This window comes from Myotis yumanensis, unplaced genomic scaffold (genome assembly GCF_028538775.1).
Source record: "Myotis yumanensis isolate MYYU_CA2020_CCGP unplaced genomic scaffold, mMyoYum1.0.hap1 SCAF_3, whole genome shotgun sequence".
In the NCBI taxonomy this organism is placed as follows: domain Eukaryota; kingdom Metazoa; phylum Chordata; class Mammalia; order Chiroptera; family Vespertilionidae; genus Myotis; species Myotis yumanensis.
In genome coordinates, this window is record NW_027223754.1 from 107,270,135 (window position 1) to 107,278,219 (window position 8,085).

Consider the following 8,085-nt stretch of genomic DNA (forward strand, 5'->3'; position numbering starts at 1 on the left):
GTCCTTTGCTTTGCATCACTTTGTAGATTTCCGTCCATTCTTTTCTGGCCTGATGTGTTTCTGTTGAAAAATCATTTGATAATCTAATGGGAGATCCCTTGTATGTTACTTTCCGTCTCTCTCTTGCAGCCTGTAAGATTCTCTCTTTATCCTGAACATTTGCCATGGTAATTATGATGTGTCTTGGTGTGGGTCTTTTCGGGTTCACCTTGTTTGGGACTCTCTGGGCTTGTGTGACTTTTTTCTTCCCCACCTCAGGGAAGTTTTCTGATATTATTTCTTTGAATAGGTTTTCTAATCCATGTTCATCTTTCTGTTGTTCTGGCACCCCTATTATTCGTATGTTGTTTCGTTTCATGTTGTCCCAAAGCTCCCTTAGGCTCTCCTCCTGTCTTTTAATTTTTTTCTCCATTTGCCGTACAGTTTGAGTGTGTTTTGTTTCCTTGTCTTCTAATTCACTAATTCGGTCCTCCGCTTCTCCCAGTCTACTGTTGATACTTTCAATGGAGTTTTTTATTGAAGCTATGTCACTCTTCATTTCTTCTTGGGACTTACTTAAGTTGTTGATTTTTTCATCTGTTTCTTCTAGCTTCTTGCATAAGTAGTTGAGTTTTTCATCTGTTTCTTCTTGCTTCTTGAACATCTGGTGCATGTACTCTAGGAACCTTATTCTGAATTCTTTTTCCGTCATGTTTCATATCTCTGTCTCACTTAGCTGCTTTTCTGGCGAGTCCTCCTTTTCTTTCCTTTGGGGGTTTCTTTGCCTACCCATGTTTGATCTCGCTGACATATGTAGATGTTGAGATGTTCAGTGGCTGCTCCCTGGGTGGCAGGGGCTCCTTGGGTTGTGGTTGCTGCTCAGACGGTTGCGGTAGCAGCTGCTTTCCAGTTGGCAGCAGCTCCTCTGGTGGGTGTTGTTCACAGCTGTGTTGGCTCTTCTGGCTGGTGGGGGGAGGCTTCACGTACAGCTGCTGTTCCACAGACAGAGGGTGTGGTGATCAGGAGGCTGTGGTGATCAGGAGGCTGCGGTGTTCAGGGGGCTGCTGTTGCTTGGATCTGCTGCGTTGATTTAAAGGCACAAAATACAACAGAGCAAGGCACAACGTACCAGGCACTGAACACAAGTATATTCACAATATTAATAACCCCAAATAAAGGTGACCACCCTAATTAAGAGAATTAGGGGATAAGGGAGAAAGAAGAGAAGAAGATAAAAGAGAGAACAGAAAAGAAAAATAAGAAAAAAAACAAACAAAAAAGGAGTGCAAAAATAGAATTGGGAAAAAAGAGGGGGGAAAAAAAGAGAGCGAAAAAAGAGAATGAAGTAGAAGCGGGGAAGAGACTATTGGTATGAGGAGCAAACTCCAATAGAACTGCCACTAATCTCAACAAATTCCAGCAACAGATCCCTGGAGATGAATGCAAACTACAAACCACCAATAATATCCAGAGGGGTAAGGGAAAACAGAAGCACAAAAATAACCGGGGTGGGGTGGGGGAGGGAAGGGAAAAACCAGCAGAAAAAAAAAAAAAAAAGAAAAAGAAAAAGAAAAACAACCTCACAACCAGTCCTAAAAAAGAAGAAAAAACACAAAACAAAACAAACAAACAAACAAACAAACAAACAAAAAAAAAGCCCAATATATTCAACAATCAAGAAAACAATAGAAAGAGAGAAAAAAATGTTTGGAAAGTGAAGAAGGATAAAGAATAGGTGTATAAGGATTTAGAGCAGTAGATTGGAAATAGGATATATAAGTAGGGTGGAATTAGACAGGGGGTAAAAAGAGGGAATTGGGAAAGTCTGGAGCAGGAATAGGGTAAGAGAAACAGGACACCAAAAGGGGAAAAGTAAGGAAGAGGGTTTTAGCAAAGAGGTGAAATTGAGATAGGGAAAATTAATGCTAAAGGAACGATGAAAATAGAATGGAGAACACTAATCCCAAAAGAAAATAAAGAGAAAATAAAATGGCACTTTAAAAAATGGTAAAATGGTAGCAGTAATAATACTGGTTAAAAATAAAAATGTGGTAATTGAAAGGGTAAAATCAGGTGATGGAAAAAGAAGAAAAAGAGAAAAAAAATTGGTTTCTTAGTAAAAAGGTGAAAAAATTAAAAAGAAAAAGAAAAAGAAAAAATTTGCAGTAGTGATGGTCTTTCGGTTCTTCTACTCTTCAGCCTGGTTCGCCTTAGTCCTGCCAGGTATTTAGGAGAGTGTTGAATTTGCCTGCATTACACTGTTCCTCCGTGTTGTAAATCACAGTCCTGATTTTAAAGCAGGCCGTATTTGTGATCCAGTCTGCCTTAATTTGTATTCCCCTAAGAGTCAGTTTGTGGCTCAGCCTCTGGGTGGCAGTGTTTTGGGGTTGGCCTCTGAGGCTATACAGCTTCTCTATCCTTTTTTAATCCTTACCCTGCTCTGTGTTGTTGGTGGGACTGAAAATCCCTCTATAGGCCAGACCCTGGTAACTCCCAGGGACTAATCAGCTTGTTTTAATCCTTTATCTCATACAGGGTGGAATCTGGGTGTGGCTGTGCTCCTTGCCTGGGGGGTTGGGGGGAGGAATTCCACCCTCTGGAGGAATGGCTGCCCCAGTCCTGGGCCCAGGGGGGTCTCAGCACTCAATTCGCTGCCACCTCCTCCGGCTCCCCCTCTTTCCTCAGCCTCTCCCCAGATTCCCCTCGTCTGCACCTTCACCCTCTCTTCAGCACAGGTGAGTGTCTGTATCCGAACTGTCCTATGAGCAGGGTTCAGTGAAAACAAAGAAACAGACAAACGCCGGCCGGCCGCGGAAACGCTCCTCTCTTACCGGTCTGGGAAACGCTCCTCTCTTACCAGCACTGCATGGTCTGGGAAACGCTCCTCTCTTATGGGCACTGCATGGTCTGATCAGTTCCTCAGGATGCCCCCTTTAGTCTCAGTTCTCCGCAATCACAAAATCCAAATCTCAAATCTCCTGGCGCCAGCAAACCCGCGGAACTCCTTACCCTGGTCAGGGTCTGTGTCTGTCCCAAGAGACGCGGCTGTCTGCCATTCGGTCTCCCTCCGACCCTCTGGGCTCAGGTCTGGCAAACTTTCCTGCCCAGCTCCCTGGTTTTTAACCTTTCCAGGGGAGGTCTGCCCTTCCCGGCTGCAAACCGTCTCACCAGCTGAGTAAATTTGCCAATTCGGGGTGGGTGTTATTAGTTTCAGCTGCTTACTCCGTTTGCTCCGGGACAAGACCTGGGACGCGTCTGCCTATATCGCCGCCATCTTGCTTCTCTCCCAATGGTGTAGAATTTTGATAGAATATTGGTATCTGTAAGAAGAAATGAGTATAAATTCTAGAAGTTAAAAAATACAACCTGAATTACAGTTTCATGTAATAGGAGTTTCATGTAATAGGAGTTTCATGTAATAGGAGATTAATTCTGTAAAAAAAAGTTAATAGAAAATATCCAGGGGCCACCAGGGAATCAGCCTTGGAACTGAAGGGTTTGGTGGCCCCAGGAGGCACCTTTCCCAGCTCTGGCCTAGTAGACAGGGAAGCCTGAACCCCACCCACTGGGATTCAGACTGACCACTTCCTGCATCCATCAATATCCTCTGGAAGCAGTTTTTTAAAAAATATATTTTTATTAATTGTAGAGAGGAAGAAAGAGGGAGAGAGAGATAGAAACATCAATGATGAGAGAGAATAATTGATTGGCTGCCTTCTGCATGCTCCCTACTGTGGGGTCGAGCCCACATTCCGGGCATGTGCCCTTGACTGGAATTGAATCGGGGATCCTTTAGTACACAGGTTGAAGCTCTATCCATTAAGCCAAACCGGCTAGGGCAAGGAAGCAGTTTTTGAAACATGAATCCTTCACTCTTCCTGACTGTCCTTTTCTTAGGAATGGCTTCAGCTGCTCCACACTTGATGGAAATTTAGATGCACAATGGAGCCAGTGGAAGGCAACACAAAGAAAATTATATGACTTGAATAAAGAGGATGGAGGAGAGCACTGTGGGAGGAAAATATGAAACTGACCTGCACAATCAGGATACAACCAAGAGAAACAGCTTCATCATGGCAATAAATGCCTTTATTAGCATAACCAATGAAGAATTAAGCCAGGTGCCGAAACCGGTTTGGCTCAGTGGATAGAGCGTCGGCCTGCGGACTGAAGGGTCCCAGGTTCGATTCCGGTCAAGGGCATGTACCTGGGTTGCGGGCACATCCCCAGTAGGAGATGTGCAGGAGGCAGCTGATCGATGTTTCTCTCTCATCGATGTTTCTAACTCTCTATCTCTCTACCTTCCTCTCTGTGAAAAATCAATAAAATATATTTAAAAAAAAAAAAAAGAATTAAGCCAGGTGATGAATGGTCTTCAAAACCAGAAGCATAAGAAAAATAAAGTGGTTGGGACCTTCTCCTTGTAGAGATCCCCCCATCTGTGGACTGGAAAGAGAAATGTTATATAATTACTGTGAATGACAAGGTATGTGCAATTCTTGTTGGAATTTTAATGCAGCTGGTGCACCAGAAGGACAGGGGTTCTGGAAAATTGGCAGATGTATTCCATTGAGTGAGCAGAACCTTGTGGATTACTATCAGTCTCAAGGCAATGAGAGCTGCAATTGTGGCTTAATGGATAATGCCTTACAGTATGTTAAGTACAATGGAGGCTTGGGCTTAGAGAAATCCTATCCATATCGTGCAAAGGTTGAATCCTGCAAATACAAGCCCAAGGATTCTGTTGCCAATGACACTGGCTTTGTGGACACCCATCAGAAGGATAAGTCCCTTATGAAGGCAGTGGCAATTGTGGGGCCCATTTCTGTTGCTATAGATGCAAGCCAGGATAGTTTCTATGAAGAAGCCAGACTACAGCAGTGAAGACCTGGATTATGGCAATTTGGTGATAAGGTATAGCTTTGAAGTTGTAAAAGAAGATAATAAATATTGGCTTGTCAATAACAGCTGGGGTACAGTTTAGGGTGAGAATCTAGATATATAAAAGGCCAGCGACTGTTTTGGTGGAACGACTGGAATGGCCAGAACGACCGGTTGACCAGTTGCAATGATGTACACTGACCACCAGGGGGCAGACACTCAACGCAGGAGCTGCCCCCTGGTGGTCAGTGTGCTCCCACAGGGGGATCGCAGCTCAGCCAGAAGCCGGGCTCATGGCTGGAGATCTGTGGCAGCACTACCAAGTGGTGGCAGCAGGCGTAGAAGCCAGGATAAGCGTGAGCTGTGGGGAACCTGGCCCTGGTTTGGGCTCCTCCCTGGCCACCTGCCACTTAGCGCAATGCTACATCCCTCGGGGGATGTCTGACTGCCGGTTTAGGCCTGTCTGAGGCAGCGGTTCTCAACCTGTGGGTCGTGAACAATGAAAACACATCCTGCATATCAGATATTTACATTACGATTCATAACAGTAGCAAAATTACAGTTATGAAGTAGCAACGAAAATAATTTTATGGTTGGGGGTCACCACAACATGAGGAACTATATTAAAGGGTTGCGGCATTAGGAAGGTTGAGAACCACTGAAGGGGTCCCGGATTGTGAAAGGGCACAGGCTGGGCTGATGCTCAATGTAGGAGGAGGGGTAGGAGGTGCAACAAGGCCTGGAGGCACATGCTATGGCTCAGGGATCCCAGGAACCGCAAATCCAGAGCTTGCTTTCCAATAAAAAAAAAATTGAAAAAAAAAAAGCGGTCGGACACCGCCACCCTGGGAAGAGTGGCTTCAGGAGGGAAAAGCTTCCCCAGGCCCTGCCCGGCCTGACTGGCACACCATGGAGGACCACGCACATACCATGGCGGAGCCCCCCACCCTGATCCCCTTAGTCCCATGGCTTGCGACTCACCGGTGACATGAAGGAAGCACAGCCCCTCCGACTCCAAAGCCAGTTGCTCCAACAGCTTCTCCCCGTCCCACTCCATGGTGTATGCAGTGCTGCCTGGTCACGCCACCTCAGCTCTGGCTTCCGGCTTCCTGCCCGCCCCTTTGTATACTAAGTCTGCTCGGAACTGGCTTCAGCCTCCCTGCCAATAGCGCTGCAGCACAGCCAGAGAGTGGCAGGATTGATTTCAGAGAGGAAGAGAGAGGATGAGAGAGAGATAGAAACATCAATGGTGAGAGAGAATCATTAATTGGCTGCCTCCTGCACGCCCCCCACTGGGGATTGAGCCTGCAACCCGGGCATGTGCCCTTGGCTGGAATCAAACCTGGGACCCTTCAGTCCACAGGCTGATGCTCTATCCACTGAGCCAAACCAGCCAGGGAAACACTGTTTACATTTGTAGGGAAGCAGAACATTCCACTCCTGCCACCTGTGTCACCTTCTAGGCTAAGAAAGGTCGGCTGTTCTCTTTGTTTCTCCTCCCATCCGGAATCAAAACCTCTTGGGGATGAATCCCAGCGACGGCCCCAACACATGCTCAGTGTCACTGTCACAGACATCCCCAGTCATTATAACCTGCTCCTCAGTCCGCAGTACCCTGCTCCACCCACTGCCACTCCTCACCTGTCACCCCCTGAGGACCACCTTATGTTATCCTATTTGAAATGTGAGCAATATCTCAAGTGCCCCCCTGTCCTTTTTTCCCCAATAGCTTCCTTGCCCTACATTTCTTCCTCTAAAAACCTTGCATTTTAAAAATATGTATTTGATTGATTTCAGAGAGGGAAATAGAGATAGAAACATCAGTAATGATAGAGAATCATGGATCAGCTGCCTCCTGCACATTCCAAACTGGGGATTGAAACCTCCTGCGGTGCCTCCCCCTGGCCAGCAGTCCCCAGTTGGCAGTGAGGGAAAGAGGAGAGGTGGTAGGGAGGTGGGAAACCTGATTGGTCCTGATCGCCTGCCAGGCCTAGGGACTCTACTGTGCACGAATTCTGTGCACCAGGCCTCTAGTGGCTATATAAAGATGGCTGAAACAAGCACTGCAGAATCACCATCACAGCCATATATCTTACTGTGTGATAAAGACTTGATTGAAAACAGAATACTCACAGGAGGAATTTTATCTTAAAACTGACTACACCTTATTGAGTGGGATAAAGCACTTGAATTGTGGAAAATCCAAGTTGTGGTTTGAATTCTGTGACATTTTACACTGGTAAAATGTTAACACTTCTTTAATTGCTGCTGTAAACAGCTTTGTATGATTGCCTTGCCTAATAACTTTAAAATTTCATATTTTAAGAGTATGTATAAAGTTTCACCTTGTGAAGTAAAACTTAATTTTATATATAGAAAGAAAATAACTGAATTAAATTATAGACAGAAAAATAAGGAAAATTGTCTGAGACACATGAGATACAATGAAATGTTATAATTTATATGTAATTGCAGATCCAGAAAGAGGAAAAAAAGAGAATAAGACAAAAATAATGTTTGTAGTGATAAGTACTGAGAATGTTCCCAAGGTGATAAATAGCATCAGCTCATTAATGCAAGAAGAGCAGGAAGCATACACAGGCTAAATACTAGAATGGCACACACAGGAAGATCTTAGCAAACTTATTGAACACCAAACAAGACAAAATAGAGAAACTTTCAAAGCAACAAGAAAAAGAAAGTCTTTAAAGAAGCAAATAATAACACTAAATTTCTTCAGCACTTTAAAAACATTCGGTATCTAAAGGTATTCAGGAACAAAGATAGTGGCGAAAGTAAATGCTGGTATTCGCTGCCTCCCACAAACACATAAAACTTAAAACTAAAATACAGAACAACCATCATTCAGAACCACCTGAAAGCTTGCTGAGTGGAATTCCTTTAACTAGAGAGTAAAGAAGAAAGTACATTGAGACTGGTAGGAGGGGTGGAGGCACTGATGAGCTGGTCTGACACCCACAAGTGGTGTGTTTTTAATCTGGAGGAATATCTCATCTGCAGAGGCCTCCTGTGAGAAGCAAGGAGTCCAAACTCCAAACCAGACCCCCAGCCCAGGGTTCCAAAGCTTGGAAAAGAAGTCCCCAAAACTTCAGGCTATAAAAATCAGTAGGGGCTGTGGCGGAGTGACGTGGAGGCTGCTGGAGACTCAGGTAGTACCTCTTAAAGGGCCAGTGCATGAACATATACAATCGTGCTCTCTCTGAG

At 44.9% G+C, this 8,085-nt stretch overlaps 1 pseudogene; it reads left to right on the plus strand.

Moving 5' to 3' along the window:
* Nucleotides 1-3,839: 3,839 nt before the first annotated feature.
* On the plus strand, nt 3,840-4,963 carry LOC139006279 (procathepsin L pseudogene; annotated as a pseudogene).
* Nucleotides 4,964-8,085: the final 3,122 nt, after the last annotated feature.